Source organism: Tursiops truncatus, chromosome 18 (assembly GCF_011762595.2).
Source record: "Tursiops truncatus isolate mTurTru1 chromosome 18, mTurTru1.mat.Y, whole genome shotgun sequence".
Lineage (NCBI taxonomy): Eukaryota > Metazoa > Chordata > Mammalia > Artiodactyla > Delphinidae > Tursiops > Tursiops truncatus.
The window spans coordinates 34,843,871-34,859,191 of record NC_047051.1 but is presented as its reverse complement, the minus strand read 5'-3'; the positions used below and the strand labels follow the sequence as shown (position 1 = coordinate 34,859,191).

At 34.8% G+C, this 15,321-nt stretch overlaps 1 pseudogene; it reads left to right on the top strand.

The window, feature by feature from the left end:
- The first annotated feature begins 11,696 nt into the window (after window positions 1-11,696).
- LOC117308822 (phosphatidylinositol transfer protein beta isoform pseudogene) lies at window positions 11,697-14,575 on the top strand (annotated as a pseudogene).
- Window positions 14,576-15,321: the final 746 nt, after the last annotated feature.

Genomic DNA, 15,321 nt, shown 5'->3' with positions numbered 1-15,321 from the left:
GCCCAGTTAGTTATATTTTAAAAGCTATATTTTAAAACTTTATTACAATTGATATACTTATGTATTTGAGTCTGCCTAAACATGCATATAAAGTAATAATTATGAATCCTTCATAGAAAATTATTACATGAATAGTGTAAGATCAGCATCTGTGATCTTTTTTGCTGTAAAACTACTAAATTATTTTGTGTTCAGATTACTAAAGCTTTCTTTTGTCACCAAATTATTAACTTTAGATGCTTTTTAATATACTTTTGAAACACTAAAAAACTCTTGCATTAAAATCGGTTAAGGGCTTCCCTGGTAGCTCAGTGGTTGAGAGTCCACCTGCCGATGCAGGGAACACGGGTACGTGCCCCAGTCCAGGAAGATCCCACATGCCACTGAGTAGGCCCGTGAGCCATGGCCGCTGAGCCAGCATGTTTGGAGCCTGTGCTCCGCAACAGGAGAGGCCACAACAGTGAAAGGCCATACCAGTGAGAGGCCCACGTACCGCAAAAAAAAAAAAAAAAAAAAAAAAAAAATCAGTTAAATTCCTAATAACTATTATTTTTATATTATTTATCAAGTTACCTGTAATTATTTCTGATTTTAGATACTTCTGAGTTTTATTTTATTTTCTCTAACACCTGTAATTGATTTTGTGTTTCCCAAATTCTGAATAATAAAACTGTTAAGATCTTTTATGTTAGATTTGTCTTTGGGTTTCCTAAAATGGTCATTAAGTAACACAAAGATTTGTTCCATCACTATATTAAAAGGAAGGATAATAGGAATAATTATATTTGTCCCCAAATTATTCAGATTAAAAATAAATGCAAAACTGTTATGAAAGCATTTGCCTACCAAACTTGGCATAAAGAACACCTGAAAAGAACAAAAGAATTTATCTTTCTGGGTAAATGATTAGTATAGTGTAATATGCTAGTATATATATTGTTCAATAATTTACATACGTTTCATGCAAACTCATATTCATGTGTAAGTACAAAGACTATTACAATATCTGTCTCCTAAATGATTATTTTCCCAGCATTCTAAATTACAGCACAACATAGGATCAAAGGTCAAATTAAGAGCATGACCCTTAGGTCTTTTTTAAAAGAGGCTTGATTTGAATAAAGTGACTCTAGTACATTTTCTCAGTTAAATAACAATGGGTCAAGTATAAGAATCATAAAGTGCCATCCCAGGAAAACTTGATAAACTCAAAATATCAGTAATTAAGCTGACAGAGCAAGAGAAAACTCTATAAAAATTATGGGTGTGGCTATTTGCAGATGATGCTGAGTGGACTAAAATAAGCATCAATGTTTTTCAAAGGCTCTATTATGAAAAATGCCTTCAGTTTGGGTTAAAAGAGACCTTGACTCAATGAGATGTAAAATGATTCTAGAGACCTCAAATGTCTTTTGCAGGAAGCAGGCAGAAGCAGCAGCATGGCTGCCAAATAAGGTATATTCCCCAACTCCCTCTTCAAATCTGCTCAGGGAGGATAATGAAACAGGAGGACTTAATGTGTGGAGCCAAAACCAATGAAGAATGAAAGACAGAATACATAACTGCAGGGGTCAGAAGTAAGGTCCAATCAAAAGCCATATCTTAACTGAAGAATAAGATGACCTTGCAACATCAGTTTCCCTGGCTGGATTTCAAAATTCTCAGGAACTAGAGACTGCCTATGTACTTTCCATTTCTCTTCTATAATCTATTGTAGTCATCTTAGCCCTCTTTTCCACAATAGGTGACTGTGTGCATGTGTGTGAAGCTGATGATCTGTTTTTGTCTTAGTTCTTGGTTTTCTGACTTGACACACCAGTTCTAGAAATGAATTAGATCCAGACTTGACTTTAGCCTTAGTTTTAAGTTTGTGGCTATGACTGGATAAGAACTTAGATGTTTTGAAAAGGGATAAGTGTATTTAATGTGCAGTAAGGATAGAACTATTTGAACCCAGTGGACTGTAGTGGGTTGTAATATTTGCTCACAATTTTCATTTCCTACCTGTTTTTGCCACGCTCCCTTACCCCATGGTATCTGTGCTGGGCACATGACCTGCTTAGGCCAACAGAATATAAGTATACATGAATGTGAGAGTTCTAAGCAGAAGCTGGGAGATTTTGTTTATATTATGGGGTCACCACCTGCTCCTTCCCTTCACTGTAAAAGCAGTGGCTACCAATAAATTCTTAGTGTCTCTATTTATATAAATATTATCCTGAAATATTTCTATAAATATTATCCAGAAACACAAGGTTTCTGGATCAAGGATAGATTATTTATACTTACAGCAATAACTGAAATGATTCACCACACCCCAGTTCCTCTTCCTTCTGGGGCATGGTGATGAAAGCCAGATGGTTAGGCTAGCATGTGCAGAAGGGTTTCTTGCACCACAGGAGTGGAACCCTGAAATTATGACTCTTGCAGTTTACATGGTAGTGGGACAGCAGTCCCTCTCCCCCTCTGACAAAGGGAGAGAAACCCCAGATCCTAGTCATTTACACTCCTTTGGAATATAAACCACTGGCTCCAGGGCTCTGGGTTTTACTCTCCCTCCCCTTTGAAATATAAACCCACATGTGGAGGGAAGAAACTTTCTCACTATTTATTCAGTCATTTTTTAAGTTCCAAGACTTTTCTTTTACTAGAACTCAATTATGAACTCCTTAAGGATTAGCTGAGCAGAACGATAATTTTTCTTCTTCATTTGTACATCTACTCCTCCATTCTGGATTAGGACATAGACATAGGGAGACATGTGAGGACAAACCAAGCCCAGTTGAGCCCAGCAGATCTGCAGTTGTCCACAAACCTTGGGTTACATGCCCAGGAAATAACTATAATATTTGTTGTTTGAATGCCTTGAGATCTTGAGGTTGCTTTTATGTATGACAAAACTATTGAAGCTGAAAATGTGCTTTTAAAAAATCTTTCCTTCACTCCTGAAAACTCTGACTTGTGGAGTAGCTGTGTCAAACAAAACCAGAGTTAGACAGTAGTTAAAGTGGTTAAAAAATCATTAAGAACTATTGCAACGGGGAAAAGAGACGTCAGTATAGGACTGGGCTCAATTTCAAATACAAGGAAAGTGGGGATTTACAGTCAAAGAAAAGTGTGGGGAGATTAACAGAAGGAAAATTACTTGGTAATTTTGTTAAAGAATTGGTAGAATAACTCTTTTTGCTAAACTGACCTAAAAGGATTCTTGCTATAGACAGGTCAGGGTGATCAGATATCTTCTGTGGGAGTGGTGAGGGATGAGGAATTTGGTCATATATTAAGGGTGATGAGGTACTGAAGGTGAGAAATTCTGGCTGAACCAAATTAAGGGGATTTTTGCTAAAACTAGGCAGTACAAAGACTGACAAAGAAATCTAAAAGTCGAGGCCTGGCTGGGAAGATGATTCACAGGAGTCCGACTAAAGTTTAATCAAGGAGAGACTTTGTCAGTTGGTGCAATATTTCCATGAATACAAAGTCCCTTTCTTCTAGTATTGACCTAGAATAATGTGCTTATTGCTTGAAGCAGATTGCATCAAAAGTTATATCAAAATATCTAATTATGATGAGTAAATAAACATTTGACTGTGAGTCCAAAATTTTGCTGTAACAAGAACTTAGATAAATTGTACATAAAAGGCAGTTTTCATTTTTAATAAAATGATTGTTTTTTTAATTCTTAAATGTTTTTAGTATGCTTGCCTAAGACCTTAAAACAAACCCTGCTATGTAGGGAATAAAAAATAACTGACAAGGAATAGAGAAAAGGGACTTCTCTGCATGTTTTCTGCTTGAGAGTCCCCTCCCGTATGACACATCCATTTCATTTTTCATACAGGACGATCTGTTGTCTCTTGAGATAATATTTCCTAGGAAGGATCAGTCAGGAAGAGAACAGCTTGAAGTCCGCAGTTCTTTTAGTGTGAGTAGGTGGATGACGAAAATTCTTAGTTTAAGCTAAAGAGAAAATAACACAATTTAGAAAAGATTGTTTTGAGAAAATAAGAATAAAAGGGAAAGGAAATTAGGTAAGCTCCCATCCATCTATAATGAGAAGCATTATGAACTTCAAAAGGAACAAAAATTAAAATTAAAAAAAATTATCTCCTGGGCTTGGAGTCACAAATTCTGAGTTCAAATTATCACTTACTGCCAATATGATAACCTTGTATGTACCTGTTGCAAGCATTGATTTTATGTCTCTAGAAATGGAGGTGATTACTTTTAAGGTTTTCCCTGGAATTATATGGGACTATACATTTTAAAATATCTTGCAAAGAGTGCCAAACAACTATTAATTTACTTTCATATATTTTTCTCCAATTATCACTTTCAACATTTTCTAATAAGTTACTTAAGCCAATGTTAACTTGTTTTAAATTGTGCCATACTACCTCAAAGCATTTGCTTTTATATCAACTGGAAGAAAAATATGTAATAGAGATGGTGTTTAATGGAGAGAACAGATTTCTAGTCCTGATTGTAGCATTTTTCTTGTGTATTTTTGAGCAATTTACTCAAATTATCTAAACTTTAGTTTTTTAAACAGTATGATACTGAGGTGCCATTAAATATTGACACAAAATAATAAGCTCTAATACAGGTATGGACAATGTAGGAAAATTACACTTAAAAACTAAAGACAACAAAACTTTGAAACCTGGAGAAGAAAATTAGATCTATCTAACAGAATTTAGTGAAAGGGAGTGGGAGGAAGCAAAAAAACACTATTATTAAAAAATATAATACAGGGCTTCCCTGGTGACGTAGTAGTTGAGAGTCCGCCTGCCAATGCAGGGGACGCGGGCTCGTGTCGCAGTCCGGGAGGATCCCACATGTCGTGGAGCGGCTGGGCCCATGAGCCATAGCCTCTGGGCCTGCGCGGCCGGAGCCTGTGCTCCGCAGCAGGAGAGGCCACAACAGTGAGAGGCCCGCGTACCGCAAAAAAATAAATAAATAAAAAATAATAATAATACAAATTACTCAGTTCTTAATAAAACATGTTCAAAACTCAGATGAAAAAACCATAGTTGTTTTAGGTTATGAGAAGTACTTTAAGAAAAGAAATGTCAAAATTTAGGAAAAGATATGCTTCTAGTATCAATAAGTAAAAATCCTGGCTTGCAATTGTAATATCAGTCAAAATATAATTTGGGAATAATCATCATGGGTAAACAAAGTGAATTTTCTATACTAGTAAAAAGACTGCATTGAGTTTCTTTTAAAATATATTAATCTTGGAACATATTGGCACTTAATTTAAAAATTAATAGCTTTATACATATATAATTCAGATACTATAAATGTCACCTGTTTAAAGTGTATAATTCAATGTGTCTTTTTTCTTATAGCTACAGAATTGTACAGCCTTTAACAAAATCTAATTTTACAACATTTTCATCACCTCCCAAAAAATCGTGGGCCTAATGCTGTCTAAAGTATATAAAGTAAAAGCTGACAGAACTAAAATTCCCTCATATGATATTTCTCTTGATTAAACATAAAAGACAGGGAACATTTAAAAGATTAATAAGTAATATCAATGTAAAAAAAACAATTATAAAAATCAAGAGGAATTATATTTAAGGAATAGTCCAATCTGTAATTACAATCCCAAATGACCTCATGTCATTGAAGTAGGATATTGTAAAATAATCTCACTCTTATTTTAAAGCAAATCAGCCCAATTTTGGATACCCCCAAATTAAATACAAAACAATAAAGATTCTAGATTACAACATAGATGTGTACTTTCACATTTTATGCTAAGTAAATATTTCTTTAAAAGATTACTCACCATTGCAGAAGTGGTTGAGACATTAGACTACTAAAACTGAGAATTTATCAAAAGACACTTAAGAGAGTAAAAAAGCAATCCAAAGAGTGGAAGAAGATATTTGTAATATATTGGCATTATGTTGACAATATATTTGTAATATATTCAAATCCATAGATAGGTACAAGAAAAGACAGACAACACAATAAAAAATAAGCAAGTGACCTAACAAGGCACTTCACAAAGAGGCTGTCCACATGGTCAACAAATACATAAAACAATTATTTAAACATTTGTCATCATAGAAATACAGATGAAAACCTCAATAAGTTATCACTACACAGCAAAAAAAAATAATTAAAATTTTAGAACTGACTATATCAAATATTATCAAAGATTTGGAGAAACTGAAATTCTTGCACACTGCTTGTGAGAGGGTAAATTGAAAAAAAATCTTTCTAAAATTGTTTTTCACCATCTATTAAAGATATTGTTTTTCACCATCTATTAAAGATATGAAGATATCCACAGTCTGTGATCCTCCATTTTCACTCTAAGGAGAATTTGGTAGATCTTAGCACTAAGTAACATTACAAGATATTCATAAACTGTGCTATACTTAAAAGACAGACCATTGAAGCAACACAGATAGTCATTAACAGTAGAGTGAATAAATAATTTGAGCCCTGTTCATACAATAGAAATCATTATGGCAATGAAACAAGGACTAATCTTACAAATAAAGACACTGGGTGAAAGAAGCTGGATACACACTAATGCATACATTATGATTCCACTTATATAAAGTCTCTAAACAAGAAAAACTAATCTGGTACTAGAAATAAGGAAAGTGGTCACAACTGGGGAAGATTGTGGAAACATTTGCTGGGTGTGCATGAGGAAGCTTCTGGAATGCCCATGTTACTTTCCTGGATCCTGGTGAACTTGCACAGGTGTGTTTACTTTAAGACCATTTGTATATTTCTATATTTCTGATTTGTTCTTTCCCTATGTATTTTCGACTTCAACAAAAAGTTTATTTTAAAAATAAAACATAAGAAAATTCCCATGGGGTAGTTTACCATGGTCAAAGCAGCATGTGATGCACAGGAAACAGATTCTTATCAAGTGTTTCTGAAGTAGTTTAATATTTTAACATCCAAATACAGTCCTGCTGTTGTATATGACTTGGGTATCAGTTCTGTCTGTATGTGAAGACATCTGTTCAGAAATGCCAAATGTCTAGAATGTAGTGTTACTTCAGGCAGGAATAATCAACAAAAGCAGTAAGAAACCTTTAACTAGCTTAAGGTTTAAACAGATGTGAGCAAACTCCTGGGATCTTCTTCACTTTAATCCATATTTCACTGTAAGATACATATGTTTCATTATGCTTTCCCTTGGTGATAGGAGAGTCCTTTTTGTGGTGGTACTTCTTTAAGTACATTGTTGGAAAATTGTGAGTTAAAAATTACTCTATTAATACATCTTGTTTTCACAATTTAGCTTGAGAAAGAGAGACAGAGAAAATCCTTTGAAAACTAAATAAATAAAAAATCATTTTATGATTTTAGGGTAACATTTTGGTTATTTTCTCTTTTCCAGAAAGAAAAAGTAATATGTATAATTTTGATGCTGAATAACTTCCAATTCGATTTTGAGTAAGATACTATGCGGCAAACCATCTTGCCAAGAACAACTGTAAACTATGAACAAAACGCAAAAGGCAACTACTTGACATTACTAGGGAGCAACCGAATGTAGATAGATCCCAGAGGTATTTAACATTTAATAAGGGGATAGTACTGAGTGAATTTACTATTTTCATAGCCTCTAGCTCAATTGCAGGCCACAGTCTACAGTCTGCACCATACCACATGGCTAATATTTTCGATTTAAAAAACCCATAGTGTTTGTGCCCTGAAGAACAAGAGGAAAAGATCCAGGTCAACCACAACCACTGAAATTAGATGAGCAGGGGCTTCTGGAAAGGAGAGAGCCATAGAAAGTGGGTCTAAAAGTCCATGTATAATTTCTGTTCAAAACCAAAAAACCTGAGTGACCTCTGAACAATGAATGCTTGGCTTCAAGCAGCCCACATAATGATCAGAGAACTGAACTGAGATTTGATCTACTACTCAAGAGTGTGTTAGTAGTTTCAGTCTTACGAATCTGATCGCCTAGTAAAACAAGAGAGAAAAGAAAGTGGGAGAGAGAGATGAGAGAGAGAGAGGGAGAAACGAAGGAAGAGGAAGAGATGAAGTGATGAAGGAAGGACTATCAACGGAATCCAGGGTGGCCAAATATAACCTCGCAAATATCCAGGATATCATACACATTACTCAATATCCAAAGAAAGAAGAAAAGTGACAAATTTTTAAGAAAAAAGGTAATCCATGGAGACTGAACTTGTGATGAGTCAGATATTGGAATTAGTAGATTAGTAACTATTATCATATACTCAAGGAAAAAGGAAAATATAATAATAGTACATAAATGAAAAGATAAAGAAATACAGAGAAATGGAAACTGAAAAATGGAAATTCTAGAGGGTAAACCCCAATTTCTGTTATAGAATCATTCACTAAATAGGCTAGACAGAAGAGTGGAGATTACACTGGAGGAAAGAATCAATAAAATATAGATATATTAATAAAGAATATGGAAAATGTAAAGAACCTCAGTAACTTATGGAAACTATCAAAGATATATGTACATATATATTCACAGATGGTTAGCTGAGGGAAAGATATTGGGGGGAAATATCTTTTAAAATATAGAAGAGAATTTTGCAATATGTTGGAGACATAAATTTGCAAATTCTTGAAGCTCAGTGAGTCTTAAGCAGGATAAACACAAAGAAAACCATACTTGGGCATGTCATGGTTAAACTACTGAAAATAAAACGTTAAGAGAAATTAACCAGAGAAACGTTCATTTCATGCAAGAGAACAATACTATAAATATTTAAATAATGTTGACTTGTGCTCAGAAATGTGGAGGACACAGACAGTGAAACAACTTTAAGTGCTGAAAGGAATTTAAACCTGTTAATCCAGAATTTTTTTCAGGAAAAATATTCTTTAAGAGTGAATATGAAATAAAAACATTTCAACTAAAAAATAAGGTAAAGAGAATTCTGTGATATTAGATTTTTGCTAGAGAAACTACTGCAGGTTTGCCAGGCTGAAGGTATAAAATAAACAGGAAATGATAAATAATGGGGAAGATATAAAATTTTGATACTAAACTACTTTGAAGTTTGAAGGAATACACTTTTGTAGTAATTTTTAAATGCAACTTAGTAGGTGATGAGTCATTCAGCTTCTCTTTGTTTACACTTTAACATATTATGTTAAAAGTGTGACTGTCTGTCTCTCACTGGTATGTAAGGTGAAAGAAAGAACTATTTTAGTTTAACTCCGTGTCTCCCAGTATGTTGCACAGTTTCTGGTACATACTTGCATTTCACAAATATTTGTTAAAATTTTGACACTTTTCAGTCTCATAATATTTTAATACAAATTGTCTCATTTTGTCATTACAATAATCAAGGCCAGACACTATTACTTCCCATGTTTTAGAGGTGAATAACTGGAGACACACACAAAGTGACATGCCCAAGATCACTCCATGTAAATCACTTGAAATGTTTCTACCCCATGTGTTATACATAGTTGAGAGAATACATATTCTAGACGTGTTTCCAGATCTAAAATCAGTGCACAGCTCAACCATTAGTTATGACTATTTGCACCAAAGATAGATTTTGAAGAAATTTTTAAAATGCACATTTATTCAGTAATTAATTGCTTAACATAATATACAATATGTTTTACTTAAATAACTATTAATGATTTCATGGTAGTAATTATGTATCACAGTTAACAAATTTTGACCACTTTAAATTTGTTTTGTTTCCCCCAAATATATGAAAATGACCTCACCACTTTGTACCCTCATTCTTTTCTTTATGTCATTCTCATTAAATATTTAAATGTGTCCTAAATGAAATTAAACCACTTTTAGTAAAGTTTTTCTTCAAATATTAGTCTAGGTACATTATTAATAGGGAAGGAAATATCTACTTTTCATATTTGTAGTCTCACTTTTAAATTAAATCTCTGAAAGAGATTCTTGGTGAAATGCATAGTTCTCCATATTGACTAGTACGATGTCATTCTGTGTTTGGTCCGTTTTAGGTAATTAGGGCTCTATTTATCCTCTCACTATAAAATTTGGCTCAAGAACCTGGGAAATGTAAAAGAAATAGAAAAATTAAAAGAAAAGGTCAGACTCCTTCTTGTGGAGTATGGACTACTGGCTTTTTATCAACCATTAATACTCTATTGTACTGGTTAGCCGTTGTTAATAAGACAGGAATTCAAAATGTTTTCTAATTCTTCATATGCTAATTGCTACCTGAAAGCCACTTTTCTTACATCATCTGACTTTCATTTGCATATTCCAGAAACTTCCCAATTCAAGGGGATGACTGCTATCTATTTGGATGTCAAATTTCATGATCATAAAACAATCACAGCTGCAGAAATTTCCATAGAAAAAAGAAGAACAGTTTTATTTCCAATGATTTATGATTGATAGTTTATAACTATTTTGTCTAATCCTATTTAATGTGAAATAAAATGTCAGTGTGTCTTTCTCTGCAGTGAATATGTTTGCTCATCAAGGACCGGTTGTCACCTCAGGAGATAAATGACTTTGGTATCATCTGGGTTGCCCTGCTTATCAAAATGAAAATTAGACAGATAATAATGTATTAAAGATGAGCCCACAGGCAGAGATCAGCCTGATTGTCCATTCTTTCTGATATCTTTTTAAAGTATTTGTAAAATATTCTTAAAGACAAGAGGAAAACTGTAGCATTTTAGGCAGACCAAAAGACAAGTACACAAACTCAATATATCAAATAATTTATTTATATCAGTTATTTATTGTAGACAACATAAACTTTTTAAGAAATAGATGAAAAACTACTCATTTATTAATATTTCCACTTAGATCCCATTATAGATGTGAGAGAAAGTACAAAAAAATAAATAGGTGTATCTTTCCTCTGAATCCCCAAAAGGCATACAGTTAGTATTCTTTCGCAGGGAGAAAAGAGCATTTTATATATGGAATAATGTTTAATAATAATAGCTAAATATCAACTGTGACATTCTGCATTATTATTTCAGGAAAATAAATTGACAGCATGTAGCTACTATAAATACATGCTTTAAAAATAAACTGTATTCAGATTGCCAGAAATAACCTTATCTGTGAGATTGTAGCATGCGTGTTTTTGTGCTAATAAACAAACTTGCCTTTGACATGTACACAGTCTGTATATATTGTGCATTTTATAACTTTTTGACAGAAAAAGTATGCATTTTTTATATAACTGACAAAATATTTTGAGAGGGTTATAGAGTGTATCTGACAGTTAAAAATAAGAACTCTCTTTTTTTTCATATTTCATGTCAGTTTATTTTGACAGCTGTAGTAACAGAGTCAAAGTTTTGATCACAGCTGTGTGAGTTGCATCCTCATCAAGTCCACAGTTTCTGCCTCCCAGTGGATTTAGTGTCATTTCAATAAGAAAAGTGCCCCCAGAAAAATGCAGTAATAAATTGGTGATATCATTTTCAGCCTTTTCTTCTACCAAGATGATCCTGAAAAAGCTGGAAAGTGAGAAAATAGAAATCATAATGAAAAGGGTGGCATTAAATCATCTACCTAGTGCATAACTTATGATGTAGCTGAGAAGGAGAACTTTCCTGGAAACAGCAGATGTAATTAGCGACTGGCAGGACTTTTAATACTAGAAAGCCTTTCAAGGACTGTGGATGAGGAAAGGAATAAAAGATCATTTTACACTTTGATCTATTTAATATGCTACATCCAGGGCGGCGGTGGTAGAGGTAGTGGCGGCAGCTGTGAAGGGGTTCCGGGAAGATGGTGCTGATTAAAGAATTCCGTGTGGTTTTGCCATGTTCGGTTCAGGAGTATCAGGTTGGGCAGCTTTACTCTGTTGCAGAAGCCAGTAAGAATGAGACTGGTGGTGGAGAAGGAATTGAAGTCTTAAAGAATGAACCTTATGAAAAGGATGGAGAAAAGGGACAGTATACACACAAAATTTATCACCTGAAGAGCAAAGTCCTTGCATTCGTGAGGATGATTGCTCCCGAGGGCTCCTTGGTGTTTCACAAGAAAGCCTGGAACGCATACCCCTACTGTAGAACAATTGTAACGAATGAATATATGAAAGATGATTTCTTCATTAAGATTGAAACATGGCACAAACCAGACTTGGGAACATTAGAAAATGTACACGGTTTAGATCCGAACACATGGAAAACTGTTGAAGTTGTCCACATAGATATTGCAGATCGAAGTCAAGTTGAACCAGCAGACTACAAAGCTGATGAAGACCCAGCGTTATTCCAGTCAGTCAAAACCAAGAGAGGCCCTTTGGGACCCAACTGGAAGAAGGAGCTGGCAAGCAACCCTGACTGTCCTCAGATGTGTGCCTATAAGCTGGTGACCATCAAATTCAAGTGGTGGGGACTGCAAAGCAAAGTAGAAAACTTCATTCAGAAGCAAGAAAAAAGGATATTTACAAACTTTCATCGCCAGCTTTTTTGTTGGATTGACAAGTGGATTGATCTGACAATGGAAGATATTAGGAGAATGGAAGATGAAACGCAGAAAGAACTAGAAACAATGCATAAGAAGGGTTCCATCCGAGGCACGTCGGCTGCTGATGTCTAGATGAGTCCCCTGTAGGGTCAGAGACAATATCAAACTGTTTACGTAATCAAGGTCAAGTAAGGGGAACAAGTGCAGCCAGTGATGAGTGAAGAAGAATCTGACCATGTCTCGCAGTGTTGACGTTTCCCAGACGTGTGCTTGTGGTTATGTGCCCACAGGCACAGGTCCCAACCACGTGTGTATATATGTGTGTCTATCTGTAGCTGTATATAAAACGCATGTAGAGCTGCAGATCAAAATACACACACTAGTGTATATATGTACATACATACTGAAGGGATTAGTACAATTTCTCCAAAGTACTGTACCTATCTTCAGCAAGAATGCAAAAGAAAATATTTTCAATATATATACCTGGAACAGATTTTAATAATTATCAGAGTAATACCATTAATGGACAAATTGACTGCAGTGTAATACTAGCTGGTATGTTTCATAAATGGCAAGTTGTGGACCAATATAGGTAGCCTTTTATTACTTTTCTGTTCTTTTAAATCAGTCTCTTATAAATTTTAATTTTAGTGCCATAATCAACAGACTCCCACAGAAAAATTTATTAGAAATCTTTTGGTATTCCAAGGAATTTGGAATGTAACTCTGAATGTATTTATAATCATTTATTTCTGGATTTTCATTATCATACAGCCAAACTGGATAATATCTATTAGTAAGTAGTAGAGTTACAGACCAATTTTTACTTGTTTGCCCCAAGGAAAAGATCCTTTTAAAAAAATTCCATTTTTTATTGGATTTTTGTATGTTGAATTTCAAGTATTTTTCTACATCAAGTCTAGCAAAAATGGAAATGACAGTCTGCGATTTATAACAAACACTATACAATTTTCAGGCTTCTGTTAGGCAAAGAAAGAAATTGATAAAGAAATTAATAGGATTGTAGGCTGTTTAGAAAAATTGGACGTACAGCACTTCCATGGAGTCTTGTTTCTGAAATGACTGCTTTCTGAAATTACAGCTTGGAAACTATGCAAAGGATCTAGATTCCTCACAGCTTACACGGTAGAATATAGATAGTGATGACATTTTGCTCTTTTCATGTTGAAATATACTTTAAGGGGGAGATGCTGCCTTTGAGATAAGAAGAGGTTCAGAGGCAGCATGAGGCTTGTCTGCACATGGTTAGGAGGCCCTGCCCGGGGCCAGCGCAGTTCCACCCGTTGGGATGTGCTCTCAAGTAGGATGTCATTAGAACATATCCTGAAAAGGCATCATGAAAATGACGGTTAGAAGCTGCTGCCCCTTTTTTCTTTCTTTTTTCCTTTTTTTTTTAAAGAAAGGAACAATAGCTAGGTAAGATTTTTATTATCTTTCTCTGTCCAAATCCAGTTTTTCTCCTGTCAGTCCTGGGAGCTTGAATAGAGTGGTATTGTTGAAGCCTTCAAGTCACAAACCATCTTCTTTAACCTCCCGTCCCTCCTACAGCACACAAGCCCCTACGTGGTCATATCACATTAGTAATCTGATTTGCTGACAGTCCTGCCCTCCCTGCTCCTTGTTTTCCCACGACCTGTGTCCCCACTGAAGTGATCACAGTGACTTAGACAAGGATGTTTAGGATCACTCCTGCGCTGTGATACCCTTTATCCTCAGCTGCAGACCCCACGTCGCACATGTCCTCTGTGCACTCAGGATCAAGACTGATGTTTACTCTCTGGGCACCGTTGTAGGATAGGTTTTGTCAAAGCATAATCATTGTCTGCAAAGTGATGCCAGGAAGATTATTGCTAATTTTGTGAAATAAAGAGTCTAGCCTTCTCCTTTTAATGAACTTAACTCTCGCTGGCGTCTGTAGCATCATTGGGAGCTTAGACGCACACGGAAATGAGAGCCCAGCGCATGGATTTTAATGTTTTTCTAACAACTGTGGAGATTTGAGGGAATGTGTGGTGAATGTAAAATATCTAGTTTACTTGGCAGTCTCTTGTGTAAATTACAGTAAAACAAAGTAAATGAAATTTAAACAAAAAATAAATTTGATCACAAAAAAAAAAATAATAATAATATGCTACATCCAATATAAATAGATTCCAAACATAAAATAGATTCAATTATCTATGCATTAATAAAGCAAATAATAATAAATCAACCATTTCCATAGAGACTCAATTTTAACTAGGCATTACTTATTCTCTTCTTAAAGGTAATGGGTTTTTTTCAGTAGCTTAAAAATTTCTTCTCTGAGAGCCTGCAAAAAGGAATCTTTGTTTGGATATGTCTGTTTGTGGTTTGGAGAAATTTTTGTGTCTCACACTCATATTGAATAGGTGCTAAGTGTTTCTCAGTAAATGGTTTGTCAGGCAAGAATAGCAAGAACCTTCTGGGGGTGTTGGATACCAATGATGCAAAGGAACGTGAGGAGTTGGCCTCTGGTTTTGTTTAGGACATAAAGCATAAAATCGCAGAAAAGATTATTGATTGCTTACTCTGTGCAAGTTTTATAATATACATGTAAAAATCTCCCCTACACACACACACACACACACACACACACACACGCCACACTATACCAGTGTTTCTCAAACTTAGCACTATTGGCGTTTTGCTTTGCACTGGATAATTCTTTGTTATGCGTGGTTGCATTATGCATTGTAGTTGTTTAAACAGCATCTAGTGGGAAACTATTTAACCTCTACCTGCTAGAAATCAGTAGCACATGTCTCCTCCAGTTGTGACAACCAAAAATAAATCTACGTATTGCCAGGCAGTCCCTGATGGGTAAAATCACCCTTTGTTGTGAACCACTGATG